The sequence below is a fragment of the Dermacentor silvarum genome, chromosome 4 (assembly GCF_013339745.2).
Source record: "Dermacentor silvarum isolate Dsil-2018 chromosome 4, BIME_Dsil_1.4, whole genome shotgun sequence".
NCBI lineage: Eukaryota > Metazoa > Arthropoda > Arachnida > Ixodida > Ixodidae > Dermacentor > Dermacentor silvarum.
The window spans coordinates 185,515,324-185,531,163 of NC_051157.2; the positions used below are offsets into that span (position 1 = coordinate 185,515,324).

Sequence of the window (15,840 nt, forward strand, 5' to 3'; positions counted from 1 at the left end):
AACCTACTGTTTATCTCGTGTCTTTGAATCATGCGCTCTTCAAGTTAGATAATCTTGTGAACATACAGTACAACTATTATCCGAAAAAAATATTTAGCCAGGAATTTCGCTATAACCCACTATTTTTTCGCGGCCACAAACACATTGTTACTAACGTCGTAATTTTGCTTGGCGCTATGAATGCGGTATTGTACTCCAATGATATATCTTCGTATCAAGCGGCATTTCACGCTGAAGAAGCTCTTGTTTTACTGCGAAAGCGCCGAGTCGATGGGCAGCTGTGCTTGACCGAGCAAACGCTCGCTTGCGGGCTGACCTAGATGCAGCTATAGACGTTGCGCAATATTCCGGGATTCGTAAGGTGTCTTGTAGGGCGTCGGTGGTTCAGTGGTAGAATACTCGCCTGCCACGCGGGTGGCCCGGGTTCGATTCCCGGCCGACGCAGATTTTTTTTTTTTTGCAATTTTTTTTTGACGAACGGGGTCGTCCCGTTCGTGTAGGGAGTAACTAGGTAACATAGCATAGACGAAGGTGGATACAAACTTGAAGGGAACGCGGCCATTAATTACGTTCGAAAATTAACAGCGCAATCATTTTAAGGCATTGACGAGGTAGTATTTTAGAAAAATACGAGCATGAGCGAGAACCATATGGATCTGGCGGTCAAAAATTTTCGACGGGAAGAAATCTGAAGAAAATATTATTAAGCGCACAGCCGCAGGGTTGGACGAGGTTCCCGTTAGGCTGCTTATTGACGTAGGCCGAAAAGGTAAGGTGTGTTGAAAGCAGTAGAAAAAAGCTTACCAGATAGGTAAATACCAGTCTGTTGGCGACGAAGTAGAATTAATTTATTTATACTCGTAAGGGGAAAAAATAGAATTCGCTCATAAAGACCTTTCCCCATTACGTCGGAAATATGCAGGTTAGCGATGTAGGCGTTCAAATTAAAACTGCAGGTATGGTCATACTGGCATATTTCAGAACTGTAGAATGGCTTCAGGATCGGTAGTTGTCAGGGTGATAAATTATTTGTTCTTACTCAGTGTATTGAAATATCCATAGAAGAAAGGAGACCGTTAAATGTGACTTTTTAGACGTTGCCGGAGCGTATGACAACGTGGACCGCAACATTTTGTGTGATATTCTGGAAGGGGGAGGCTTTGGCAATGACTACATCCAGCTTTTGAGGGATATTTAACTAGAAAATACAGTTTGCGTTTAATGGGAAGGGATGAGGAGCGAGGAGAAAGTTGATATCACGAAGGGATTGAGAAAGGGGTGCCGTCTATTCCAGCTCTTGCATTTGATGTACAAGGATGCTACAAGGAATCAATATCGCTTATTCTTAGTCTCTCATACAAAAAGTCGGGCGCGACAGCAGAGCACAAGCTTTCAGGCTTGTTTTATGCCGATGACATTGTGTTGCTTGCGAATAAGCAAAGTGATATGCAACACCTGGCTAATATCTGTGGACAGGAAGGCGGGAATATATGATCAGAATTTAGCGTAAAAAATAAGGTTTTGTGGTATTCAACGAAAACAGTAAACGCACATTGTCAATACAGGGACAGGAAATAGCTCGGGAAAAAGAATACAAATACATTGGTGCATGGATTAACGAAGGCACCAGATATATATATATATATATATATTGTAGCGAAGAAGAGTGGCGCCCTGTGTGACTGGCGCGCCCTGTGGACGCACTATCATCATCGGCCCGCCGACGAAGTCGGGCTCTAGCTCTCGGTGTCCGACGCTCAACTGAGACGGTCGCGTTTCTGAGTCGTCAATAAACCCCATTACATATTTGGTGGAGGTGTGCTGGGTTCTACTTCCCCAACCCTGGAACTACGCAATCGGACGCTGCCGGCCATCATGCCTGACGACGCCAGCCAAACAACACCTCCGGCACCACCAACATTGATTTGTCCTGACCCCGTGCGTCAACGCGATCCTCCCATCTTCAGCGGCTCCGACGAATACGACGTCGAAGATTGGCTCTCGATCTACGAGCGGGTGAGTGTCCCCAATAAATGGGACGATGCTACGAAGCTCAGCTACGCCAACTTCTATCTTACGGGTGTCGCTAGCGTGTGGTACCACAACCACGAATCCGACCTTCGCACCTGGTCCGATTTCAAGGCGCGCATTACGCAAGTGTTCGGTCGCCCTGCGGTGCGGAAGCTCCGTGCCGGAGAGCGCTTGCGCAGCCGTTCCCAGCAACCCGGTGAGAACTTCACCAAGTACATAGAAGATGTTGTAGACCTTTGTAAGCGCGTCGATCCATCCATGACTGAGTCTGACAAGATCAGTCACGTGATGAAGGGAATCGAAGACGACGCATTCCAAATGCTCCTCTCGAAAACCCCGCGGACCGTGGTCGAGGTCGCTGAACTTTGTCAGAGTTACGACGAACTCAGGCGGCAACGTCTGCTCACTCGACGTTCTTCTGTTCCCGATGCTTCCGTTGCAAGTTTAGCCGCTGTCACTCACAACGACTATCTGCTCGGCGAAATCAAGGAATTTATACGCTCCGAAGTCGCCCGCCAGCTATCCCTACTCACCGCTGTCCCCGGACCTACGCCATCCTTGGCTCCTCCGTTCCGTCAAATGCTCCAAGAACAAGTGTCCGAAGCCATACAGTCTCCTCGTACAGCGCCACCATTGTCTGTACCTCTCAGCTACGCCGAGGTTGGAGCACGGCCACCCCCATCGACTTTTTCAGCGCCACCGTTTGCTGCACCACCACGTCCAATCCCTCCAGTGTACACCACCAGATCACCAGCTAGCACGGGACCCTGGCGTACACCCGACAATCGCCCCGTGTGCTTCTTCTGTGGTATCCCTGGTCACGTGGCACGGCTCTGTCGCCGTCGCTTATGGCTTCAAGGTCGTGACCAACCTGTCTCCTCCTACGTTTCGCCAGCTTCGTCCTTCTCACCGCCACGTGATTCGCACTTGCCGTCCACGCGCAACGTCATTCCTTCTGCCCGTGATCGTCGCTCTCCATCCCCTCGTCGCCGCTCACTTTCTCCCATGCGGCGGCGTCCGGTCACATCGGAGCAGGAAAACTAGCTACCGCAGTTCAAGAGGCGAGAACTGCGTTCCAGTCGAACCACACAAGGCCTCGCTCTCTTCCGACGAACGTAATCGAAGTGTCTGTTGAAGGAGTCGTCACACTGGCATTAGTCGACACAGGCGCCGCCGTTTCAGTAGTTACGGAAGAACTTTGCCGCAAGCTTGGAAAAGTAATGACGCCCTTATCTGCGCTGTCACTCCGGACTGCAAGTTCCCAGTGCATTACCCCTGTTGCCGCATGTACCGCCCGCATCGTCATTCAAGGATACACGTATACAGTCGAATTCGTCGTCCTCTCATCCTGTTCATACGACGTCATCTTGGGGTGGGACTTCCTTTCCGATCATCAGGCCGTCATTGATTGTTCTCGCGCCGAAAGTGAATTTTCTCCGCTTCCCGACACCCGCTCACATGAACTTGACGATCTCGGCGACAAACTGGTCGTTACCGAAGACACTACGATCCCTCCGCACTCTTCGGTGATTGCGCATGCCTGCTCTACTTTCGCCACTGACACTACTGCCCTGTTTGTCCCATCGGACATTTTTGTTCGCCGACAATGTTCCCTTCCCTTCGCAGTCCTAACTGTCAGTGGTGGCTGCACGAGCCTACTCGTTTCCAACGCTAAGGCCACGCCCCTCGTCTTACGTCGTGGCGAGTGCCTTGGACGTCTTCAGTCTGCCGTCTCGGTTACCATCTTTGACGCGCCTCTTGACGACACCTGTTCAGACGTGAACTCGTTGACCTATAGCTTGCATTGTTCCCAGCCTAGGCACGACGTCTTCCATAGTTCAGTGGATGCCCTCTTGAGTCCTACGCAGCGTTCGCAGCTTCTCAGCCTTCTACGGAAATACCAATCTACGTTCAACTGTCAACACGCCCCACCAGGCCGCACATCGACTGTACGTCACGAGATCGACACCGGCACCCACGCACCACTGCGCCAGAGGCCTTATCGTGTATCACCAGCGGAGCGCCATGTTATTGAAAACCAAGTAAGCGAAATGCTTGAGCGTGGAGTGGTTCAACCTTCTAATAGTCCCTGGGCGTCGCCTGTATTCCTGGTTGAGAAAGAAGATGGCTCAATTCGATTTTGCGTTGACTACCGCCGTCTTATTAAGATAACTCGCAAAGACGTCTACCCTTTACCGCGCATCGACGATGCTCTGGATTGTTTGCAAGGCGCGGAGTATTTTTCTTCGCTCGATTTACGCTCAGGCTATTGGCAAGTGCCTATGGATCCTGCCGATCGCCCGAAGACAGCCTTCGTGACCCCAGATGGCCTATATGAATTTAACGTTGTGCCGTTTGGGCTTTGCAATGCCCCTGCTACATTCGAACGAATGATGGACAATCTGCTTCGTGGGCTCAAATGGAAGACATGCCTATGTTACCTTGATGATGTCGTCGTCTTTTCTCCAGATTTTCCTACACATCTGTACCGTCTCGAACAAGTCCTGCAGTGCATCACCGAGGCAGGCCTTCAACTCAACTTGAAGAAATGTCGCTTTGGAGCCAAGCAGCTTGCTATACTCGGACACGTCGTATCGAAAGATGGCATACTCCCTGATCCTTCGAAACTTCACGCCGTCGCCGAGTTCCCGAAACCCACGTCTCTGAAAGAACTTCGGAGCTTTATCGGGCTCTGCTCCTACTTTCGTCGTTTTATCCGGAATTTCGCTTCCATCGTTGCTCCGTTGACTCAGCTGCTTCGCGGCGACACACGACTTTCTACTTGGACCGCAGCTTGCGACGATGCGTTTGAAAGCATGCGGCGTTTGCTCACTTCGCCTCCCGTACTGCGCCATTTCGACCCCACGGCCCCCACGGAAGTCCACACCGACGCCAGTGGCGTAGGACTGGTGCCGTGCTTGCACAGCGAAAAAGTGGGCATGATGAATACGTAGTAGCCTACGCCAGCCGAACACTAACGAAAGCGGAATCTAACTACTCCGTCACCGAAAAGGAGTGCCTGGCTATCATCTGGGCCCTTGGAAAATTCCGACCCTACCTGTACGGCCGCCCCTTCGACGTCGTTACAGATCACCATGCTCTATGTTGGTTATCGACTTTAAAAGATCCGTCTGGCCGCCTTGCGCGCTGGGCTCTACGGTTACAAGACTTCGACATACGCGTCATTTACCGGTCTGGCCGTAAACACACCGACGCGGATGCCCTCTCTCGGTCGTCTACACCAAGTGACATGACTTGCATTACAGTCATCGAATCGGCGTTTTCGTCGCCTGTGCCCGTCAACATGGCTGTGGAGCAACGTAAAGATCCCTGGATTGCGGCACTTATGGATTGCATTTCTGACACTTAAACAACACGCCCTTCACGTGCTATCCGCCGCCACGCTTCTCATTTCGAGTTGCGGGATGGTGTTCTCTATCGTCGAAATTACGCTTCCGACGGTCGCAAATGGTTGATCGTCGTTCCCCGCCATCTGCGCACAGATGTATGCTCCGCTCTTCATTCAGACCCGCAATGCGCCCATGCCGGCCTCTTCAAGACTTACGCCAGGCTTCGCTCCCGCTTTTATTGGCGTGGCATGTATAATTTTGTGCGACAGTACATTCGCTCGTGCATAGCGTGCCAATGACGCAAGCTTCCTGCTCCTCGTCCTTTTGGTCCTTTACAGCCCATTCCTTGTCCGTCCCGACCATTTGACCGCGTCGGCATCGATCTCTACGGCCCTCTTCCCTGCACAACAGCTGGCAATCGCTGGATTATTGTCGCTGTCGACCACCTCACCCGCTATGCAGAAACTGCGGCACTGCAAACAGCGAGAGCCCGCGACATTGCGTCCTTACTACTGCATCACTTCATACTGCGTCATGGGGCACCGCGGGAACTTCTTAGTGACAGAGGGCGTGCGTTTCTTTCCGAAGTTCTTAACGCCCTTCTGATCGCGTGCCATACCGTCCATCGCACCAGTACAGCTTATCACCTGCAAAAGAACGGCATAACAGAACAGTTTAATCGTACTTTGGGCGACATGCTATCCATGTACATGGCATCGGATCATACCAACTGGGACCTCGTTTTGCCATATGTTACGTACGCCTATAATACCGCTTCACAGGCCACAACGGAATTTTCGCCATTCTTTCTCGTATATGGCCGTGAACCTACATGTACTCTCGACACCATTCTCCCCTACCGGCCTGACCCATCAGAGGGCACGCCTCTGTCTGAAGCCTCCAAGTATGCCGAGGAATGCCGTCAGCTGGCCCGTTCGTTCACGGCGGAAGACCAGAGTCTCCAAAAATTCCGTCGCGATGATGACCGACCTCCCTGCACCTACCAGCCGGACTCACTAGTCTGGCTGTAGATACCTTCAAGCACCCCTGGTCTATGCTCTAAACTCCTCGCTCAATACCACGGTCCCTACCGCGTCGTTGAACAGACGACGCCGGTCAACTACGTCGTCGAGCCGCTAACGCCATCTACTGACTTGAGGCGACGTGGACGCGAGACAGTCCACGTCCAGAGACTTAAACCCTATTACGACCCCCTTGTCTTCTCCTCTCCTTGAGTCGCCAGAATGGCTCCTTCTTCTCCAGGGGGCAGTTGTAGCGAAGAAGACTGGCGCCCTGTGTGACTGGCGCGCCCTGTGGACGCACTATCATCATCGGCCCGCCGACGAAGTCGGGCTCGCGCTCTCGGTGTTCGACGCTCAACTGAGACGGTCGCGTTTCTGAGTCGTCAATAAACCCCATTACAATATATATATATATATATATATATATATATATATATATATATATATATTGTGACGTCTTGATTGGGACGACGTTTATTAGGCCCGGGAGCTCGTCAGCGAACAAGCGCAGCACATAGGCGACGATGATGATCACACATATAGGAGAAGAGAAGCATAGGTAAAATTGTGAGGATGATGATGATAACATACAGATGAGGAAGATGTGCGTAATAAACGCCCACACTAATTTCCCCCCGACGTGAAAGCGGCCATCCTGGCCGGCCGGCCATCATGGTGTCGAGGCACGCCACGTGAAGGGCTTCATGCGGGACACGTCGACAACCTCGGTATTGCGGCAACGGTGGTCTGTGGGGGCGTCAAAAGGAGTGACGCGATAGTTGACAGGCGAAGTCTGTCCAAGGACTATGTACGGTCCCATGAACCGTGGCTGGAATTTTTCACATAAACCAGGGGTGCGAACAGGAGTCAGGAGCAGGACCTCGTCACCAGGTCGAAAAGATACAACGCGATGGCATTCGTCGTAATTATTTTTCCGCTCTTGTTGTCTTGCCTCTGTGTTCAGGCGAGCACGCTGGCGACAGTGTTCGAGTCGGGAGACGTACTCTTCGCACGATGATAGAGATGAATTAGCCTTGGAGTTGAAGAATGAAACCTTCAGAAAGAAAGTAGGGGAGCGTCCATAAATGAGGTAAAATGGCGAGTAGCCAGTTGTGCGCTGCATGGCCGTGTTATAGGCGAAAGTGACGAATGGTAAAGAAGCATCCCAGTTTTTGTGGTCTGCTTGAATATAAGCGGCGATCATGTCGGCAAGGGTGCGATCAAACCGCTCGGTCAGGCCGTTAGTCTGGGGGTGATAGCTAGAAGCTGTCTTGTGGGCAGTGCCGGATGCTCGAAGAACTTCGTTAAGCAGTTGTGAAAGGAACGCCTTTCCACGGTCACTGAGCAGCACACGAGGAGCACCATGGCGCAGAATAATGGCTTCAAGAACGAAGTGAGCAACTTCCGAAGCAGAGCCAGTAAGCACAGAAGCTGTCTCAGCGTAGCGCGTCAGATGGTCGACGGCAGTCACTATCCATCGATTGCCAGCAGTAGTGACCGGAAGGGGCCCGCAAAGGTCGATCCCAACTACCTCGAACGGGGCTGCAGGGCATGGAATCGGCTGTAATTGGCCGGCAGGAGCAGATGTTGGGAGCTTGCGACGCTGGCAGGAAGAGCAGGAACCGACGTATCTGGCGACGCTAGCAGAAAGGCCAGGCCAATAGAAACGGCTTCAAATGCGGTCGTAGGTTTTATGAAACCCAAGGTGGCCAGCTGTCAAATCATCGTGAAAGGCGTTGAGGACACGAAGTCGGAGAGAGCGTGGTAGAACTGGCACCCAGCGTTGCCCGTCAGGATGGTAAATATGGCGATACAGCACGCCATCGTCCAGCTTAAAGTGCGCGAGCTGGCGACGGAGGCGCGCGTTAGGTGGACGAGAAGCCCCAGTGAGGTGAGATATGAAGCGTTGACAGTACGGGTCAGCAAGCTGGCGAGAGGCGAGTGGCTGATCATTGTCAAAAGGCAGTTGGTACATTGAGGCCAGGGAGGAAACCGTAGCAGTGTCGGTCGAACTGGTGACGTGCGAAGCGATTGCAGAGGCGTCGAGCGGGGCCGTAGGAAGCGGGCAGTGAGAAAGAGCGTCGGCGTCTTGGTGTTTCTTTCCGGACTTGTAAATGATTTCGAAATCATACTCTTGGAGGCGTAAAATCCAGCGACCCAGGCGTCCAGACAAGTTCTTGAGCGTGGAAAGCCAGCATAAGGCGTGGTGGTCCGTAACGATGGTGAAATGACGGCCGTGGAGATAAGGGCGAAACTTCTGTATCGACCAAACAATAGCCAGGCACTCTTGTTCGGTGATCGTATAGTTCTTTTCGGAAGCGCTGAGTACACGACTGGCGTATGCAATGACTCTCTCTCGGGAAGAGTTGTCGCGTTGCAGAAGAACAGCACCTATACCGCGGCCGCTAGCGTCGGTGTGAGGAGAGTCGGTGCGGCTTCATCAAAATGGCAAAGCACAGGTGCAGACGTGAGGGCGTTCTTCAAGCGTGCAAACGCCAATTCGCATTCCTGGGACCACAGAAAGGGTACACCGGAAGCTAGTAGCTTATGTAATGGAGCTGCGATGGAGGCAAAGTTCTGGATAAAGCGACGGAAATAAGAGGCGAGGCCAAGGAAACTGCGCAAGTCTTTGGGTTTGTCAGGACGAGGAAAGCGAAGGACTGCAGCAGTCTTGTCAGGGTCCGGCTGAATGCCATCCCTGCTCACGACATGACCCAAGATCTTAATGGCTTTGCTGGCGAAAGGGCATTGCTAGGTGTTCAGCTGAAGACCAGCGCGGGCGAGGCACGACAAAACTTCATCCAAGCGTTGTAGGTGCTGATTAAATGTGGATGAAAAAATGACAATGTCGTCCAGATAACACAGGCAGGTCTTCCACTTCAGGCCACGCAACACGGTGTCAATCATGCGCTCAAAAGTCGCAGGCGCGTTTCAGAGCCCGAAAGGCATTACGTTGAACTCGTACAGTCCATCGGGGGTTGCGAACGCCGTTTTTTCTTTATCGTCTTCGTGCATGGGGATTTGCCAATAGCCGGAACGCAGATCCAGGCTGGAAAAGTATTCCGCACCTTGGAGGGAATCAAGGGCGTCATCAATGCGCGGCATAGGGTAGACGTCTTTTCGAGTTATCTTGCTGAGCGCCCGGTAATCGACGCAAAAGCGCACGGAGCCATCTTTTTTGCAGACCAAGACAACAGGAGACGACCAAGAACTAGCCGAGGGGCGAATTACCTTGCGTTCCAGCATGTCTGCGACGTTGTCTTCGATGATTTGCCGCTCGGCTGGAGACACACGGTATGGGCGGCGCCGTACGATAGATGTTTTGTCTGTCAGAATGCGATGCTCTGCAGCGGTTGTTTGGCCCAACGTTGACGAATACACGTCGAAAGAATTGGCGTGCTTTTTCAACAAAGCCAGCAGCTGTTGTGTCTGCGCGGGTTTCAAGTTAGTGCTGATGACTGCTGTAAGGGTGGCGGCCGAAGAAGAATAACCGGAAGATGGGTCCCCAGAAGAGACTGGTGTAAGTGGCAAGACGCAGACAGGCTCCAGATCGGCGACGGATGCAACGGTTGTGCCTTGCGGAAGGAGGATTTTTTCTGGTGTTGCGTTCGTGGCAGTGACCAGTGCAGATCCATTGTGGAATCGAACAACTCCTGATGTATATGTTATGCCTTCAGTAAGGCAACGTGAAGAAGGGAACACCAAGTCGTCACCATGGTCAATGTCGTCTGATAGGAGAGTAACTAGTCGGATTTGTCCTGGGAGTAGTTCCGGATCTTCCGCAGCGGTCAGGTGAAGTGGCGTGTGGGTTTCTTCGCCAAGCAAGTGTTCGGTGTCGGTAAGGTGTATCACACGCTGCCCACAACAAATAGCAGCAGAGGCAGAAGATAGAAAATCCCATCCCAAAATCAGCTGGTGAGAGCACGGGTATAGCACAGCAAACTGTATGTGATGGAGAATGTCATCGATAAGTACACGCGCAGTACAGAAGGCAGCAGGTCGAATAGTGTTCCCTTCGGCTGCAACCAGCGTGGGACCATCGTAAGGCGTCATAACTTTCTTTAGACGGGAACACAAATGAGCATTCATAACCGACAAAGCCGCACCAGTATCCACTAAAGCATCCACGGGCACCCCTTCAACGTACACACGAATCATATTGGATGGGCGCGCTGGAGGAATTTCAGTCTTTTGTGTGTATGCAGTTTTTCCTCCGGAAACTGCATCGCTTAGTTTTCCGCGCGAACGGTAGAGGTAAGGGAGGCAGGCCTAAGTGGTGACGATGAGCGGCGGAAGGGCGATGGAGAACGGCGTCTGGCCGAACGGTAAGCGCCTCGTGCTTCAGGTGATGCAGGCGGAGATGGAGAGCGCTGCGAAGGTGAAGAGTAACGCCGCCCTTGGTAAGAGGCCCCACTGTAAAAATCGCGCTCACACATGTCGTAGCCCCGACGCTCGTCTTGCTGGCGCTTGCGGCAAAAGCGTGATATGTGGCCGCGATAGCCACAATAATAGCACGTAGGACGAGACGGACGCCAAGGGGGGTAGTAGGGGGTGTTCGGTGTACCGTGTGACAGGGAGGTCAGATGGGCCGATGAAGGCTCTGGCGGTGATGACGGGAAGTGAACCGTGGGCGCAGTAGCAACCGACGCGTAAGTTGGTAGCGGCAACGGTGACGTGGCCGAGAGGCTTGGCAGCAACTTGCGCGTATGTCGGTAGTGCGGTAGTTGGTAATGCGTGAGGGACAGGAGCTTGTGCTGGCACAGCGCAGGTCAAGGACGCCAGTTCTTCCCTGATAACGTCACGCAATGACGCACCAAAAGGTTGGCTGGGATGCGTCTAAGGTGAGGTTAACCCCATCGATTGTAACTTTTCGCGTATGAGCGTGCGTATCAGTGTACGTAGGTCGTGGTCCCCCGCAGAAGGGGCATCGTCAATGTCGGGCTGTAGGCGGACAGACTCGAGCTCATCGAGGCGCTGACAAGTGATTACGACGTCAGCGACGGTAGCCGGATTCTTAGTGGCGAGTGCATTGAAGGCAAGAGTTCCAATGCCTTTGAGAATGTGGCGTACCCTGTCCGACTCCGACATTGAAGAATTCACACGTCGGCAGAGTGCAAGGACGTCCTCGATGTAGGAGGTGTACGACTCGCCCAGGTGTTGTTTGCGAGCATCGAGGCTTTTCTTGGCGAGAGTGGACCGAACGGCCGGTGTGCCGAACACTTCACAAAGCTGGTGCTTGAAGAGAGTCTAGTCGGTCAATTCGGGCTCGTGGTTAAAGAACCACGTCTTCGTCACGCCAGACAGATAGAAGGAGACATGGCGTAGTTTATTAACATCATCCCAGTGATTAGCGGAACTGACTCGCTCATAATCGTCCAGCCAGTCTTCGACATCCTCTCCGCGAAGACCAGCGAAGAGATGGGGGTCACGCTGGGGGCTGTTGATGATAAAGGAAGGAGGCACTTGCGATGTCGGAATGGTGACAATAGGGGCGCCAGGCTGCACGTCCTGTGGCATGTTAGCTGACGGTGGGCGCAAGCGGCGACCTGAACGAAGCTCCAGGAGGAAGACAGGACGGCCAGAGGACGTAGGACCGAAGAGCACACTCCACCACTTGTGACGTCTTGGTTGGGTCGACGTTTATTAGGCCCGGGAGCTCGTCAGCGAACAAGCGCAGCATATAGGTGATGATGATGATCACATATATAGGAGAAGAGAAGGATAGGTAAAATTGTGAGGATGATGATGATAACATACAGATGAGGAAGATGTGCGTAATAAACGCCCACAATATATATATATATATATATATATATATATATATATGAGAAGCACAATGAAGCGCAAGAAAAATGAGAAGCGCAACTTGAATAAGGTCGGTCCGCCGACCGCAACTGTTGGGTAAATACACCTAACGTAACCGCGAAACTGTGCTTCTCATTGTTCCTAATACGTTGGGGCCATTAAAAAGCCAGTATATATATATATATATATATATATATATATATATATATACACATATACGGAAGCACAAGAAAAAGCAATAATAACAAACGGAAGCGAAATGCGGCCCCAATGAAGCACAGGGCGCTATGTGGATACAATAGGCGCGAAGTGCTCCGGGGTATGTGGAAAGGTGTAGTGGCTGAAGTATTACATTTGGACATTTGGTTGTTTGCTTGAAGTCAGGGGTACAATCAGGACTCGATGGCAACCAAGAGTCAGTGGGATGCGTCTCGTTGGGCGCTCACAGGATGTCATGAGTTCATATAGCAGCGCGAACTAAAACATATACATAAAGAAATAGACACAGGGGGAAAAGCGCTAACTTCCAACTATCTTGAAGAAAAAACTGCGCAAAAGAGACGAGGACCAAAAGAAGACATACAACGGACAGGCTCTAACTTCCAAATAAATTTTATTTCAAGAAACGAGGTTTATATGGATGAAAAAAAAATAATTGTCTAGCTTGCACTGGAGGCGCAATGCTAAAGAGACGGTGGAACTGATAGGCACTTAGCTAGTCCTTGCTTTTGGGCTGCGCTAATCATTACCATGTCACGCCCAGCATTTTCAGGAATTTATTGATTATTTATTGATCATAGATTAGCTATCGATTGGCTATCGCAAAGTATTTGCTACGTACTTGGGCTAGGCTAAGCACTACCACGTCATCCCCAGCATTTTCCCGAATTTACTGATTATTGATGGATTATCGATTAGCTATCGATTGGATATCTATGCCTGAGTAAGCTTAAGTAGTCCCAACCATGTTTCGCTAGACTTAGCCAGGCTCAACTTCGCTAGTTTGCAGGGGTATGTGCCACTGCGCCTGGACCCTTTATGCACTACCACCAGGATCGGCCCACAATTTTTGTGGACGACTAATGGACTCACGGCCGGCTTTAACAGCTCCGCTGTTAAAACAAATTGCACCACCGTGACGTCATGAACTGTGTATCGCATCAGAAAGGCAATGTATTTCTCGGCAAGTGGCACTGACCGGCAGCTAATGCATATGCCCTTCGCCTCACAATGTAAAAAGCTTGTAATATCGTCCTTTCCAGTCGATCTCCGGAACGTGCCGGAAACTTGGTGCAATCTATTTTTATTGCGATAGCAATTATATGGACACTTCAACCGGATGTCTGCCGTCGGCGTCGCCGTCGCCGTGAGGTTCCCTATAAATAAAATCTTCGCCGCGCGCCGTATGCCCGAGCGGAAGCGTGCGGGGACGCGCGCTATCACTGAAAGCGAACGCACTCAATCTCCCACGCGCAAGCAAGGAAGCGGGAAGCCAGCGCCGGAGGGAGCGTGGGGGGGGGGGGGGGGGGGCGCACTTCTACTTTGCTAACAACCGCGCTCGCCGCTCACTCGCACCGTCGCTTATCTCCACACGGCTCTGACCTTTATGCGCCGTGCATTCGCCGCTCAGTTTCCGTTGCAGCCATAGACCGCACGTACCTTCGCCCGCTGCTGCGGCGTATGCGCTTGCTGCCAGCGTTTTGACAGTCGTTGTCTGCAGTCATTCAGTGTGGTCTATTCATGTTTGTTTGTGTGCGCTCACACCACGCTTATTCAATCAGTTAGTAATAGTCGGGCCACATTTTCCAACGCACGCTACACATGCAATGCTGCCCGGGTCGGCAGTGCAGCGCTACAGGTGTGTCCCTTCGCACGCGCTGCCCACGGGAAGCGCTTCTCATCAACACCACCGTTTCACACGCGCCTTCTCGTGGTCATCGAGCCTCTCTTCATGTCAGTCTACTTACGCCGCAGCACACCTGCTTACTTAATCAGCTCATGTTTACTACAATTCATATTGCTACCAAAGCCGCTCACCTTACTTCGTATGACATTGCTGTGTTGCTATCGCATTCATTGCTTCGCCCTTAGGGCGAAACTGTGACGTTTTCATGCATACTATAAACCTTGTTTCTTCAAATAAAATTTAGTTGGAAGTAAGCGCCCGTCCGTTGTACCCTTCTTCTTTTCGGCCTCGTCTCTTTTATGCTGTTTTTTCTTCAATTGTGTTACACCAACTCGCCTACATCAAGCTCCTGTTGTTTCAACTATCGCCTTTTGTTTATTGGCCGGATTAATATACACCAGATCAAAAAAAGTCGTGACGTGACAAAAAAGAACACACAAAGAAAACTGCAAATTCACAAAACAAAACTCTACAGAAAACAAGAACATGAAAACATCTATGTGCGCATGCCCTGTGCTTTCTAAAAAGCACAATTCTTTTTCTAACAATGCAACAGAAGGCTAAATAACACAATTATTTTCCGGTGCCATGCGCGCAGCCTCAGCGATAGTGTGAGTACATTCTTCTTTATGTCTAGTCACCACGCGGGTACACCCTAACTCCGGTTTGCTCCCGCAGTCACGGCAATGCAAAGCCAAGAACCCTTCTCTCCCATTCCTTACAATGTTACAATGTTCGCGCATGGCGGTCATTCAAGCACCTTCCTGTTTACCCCACGTAACGTGCACCCCAAGAGAAGGGTCTTCTCTAGATAACCGAGCTCACGTAGGCTACACATATTGTGCGATGAATCACCTCGCATCGATGCGTTTTCCCTGTGATAGGACTATAGTCGGATGCAACTTTAGAAGACAGCAGCATTTGCCCCTCAAAGACGGATGCCCACGAGCCGGCACGAATAGGCGCGCACTTCAGGTGACGTCTTGAGCCGGACGGCTGGTGTCCCTGCCGACGGAGAACATGCCTAACATGGCCGCCCTCGCTTCGAACTGGGCCGAGTCGCGTCAGCTCTGTGCATCTCCCTTCTTAAGAGTGAATTCGAATTGCATGTGGTGGTCTGTAATGCCGGAAATATTATTGTGAGCTTACGATGCACAATTTGTGCCGCGTGCGTTTTTTCTGAGCCGTGAGCCGGCGAAGAAAGATTGCAGCGAACATCGGTGACGCTGCGCTGCGCTTCGTGTGGAAACATCCCGCGGCGGCATACCGCTGCAAACAAACATCGTACGTGTTTGTTCCGTGGTGTTTTGTTTTTCTCCTAAGTGAAGTTACGACGAGGAGAGTTCGCCAAAGTGTGGTACCTACTGTGAGCGGCGGGTGTGTTTGTGTACTGTGCCCCTGCGTTTCTCGTCGGACGTGGTGAAGTAATGGAGCAAAAGCATTATCAGGATAAATGAGAAAAGCGTGCGCGGATGAAACCAACCTGCGAGTTTCTCAACAGAAAAGATTTGTGAAAGCAACCTCCAACGCAAAGATTCGTTGCTGCCAGCTCAGCGTGCAAACGACCGTTCATTGGCAGCAGTGTGATAAGATAGCCGAGCGTCTAGCAGCGTCGTTCGAGTGTTGTGTAGCACCGTCGATTGATTGCTTTCCACCAATGCTAACAATCAGTGACTAACACGCGCTGCTTGAGCGAATGTCATTGGATTGTTAACGGTCAGGCGTT

At 51.4% G+C, this 15,840-nt stretch overlaps 1 non-coding gene across 1 annotated transcript; it reads left to right on the top strand.

The window, feature by feature from the left end:
* The first annotated feature begins 373 nt into the window (after window positions 1-373).
* Window positions 374-444, top strand: Trnag-gcc (transfer RNA glycine (anticodon GCC)). The gene has a single exon. It is a non-coding gene; the product is annotated as a tRNA-Gly (tRNA).
* Window positions 445-15,840: the final 15,396 nt, after the last annotated feature.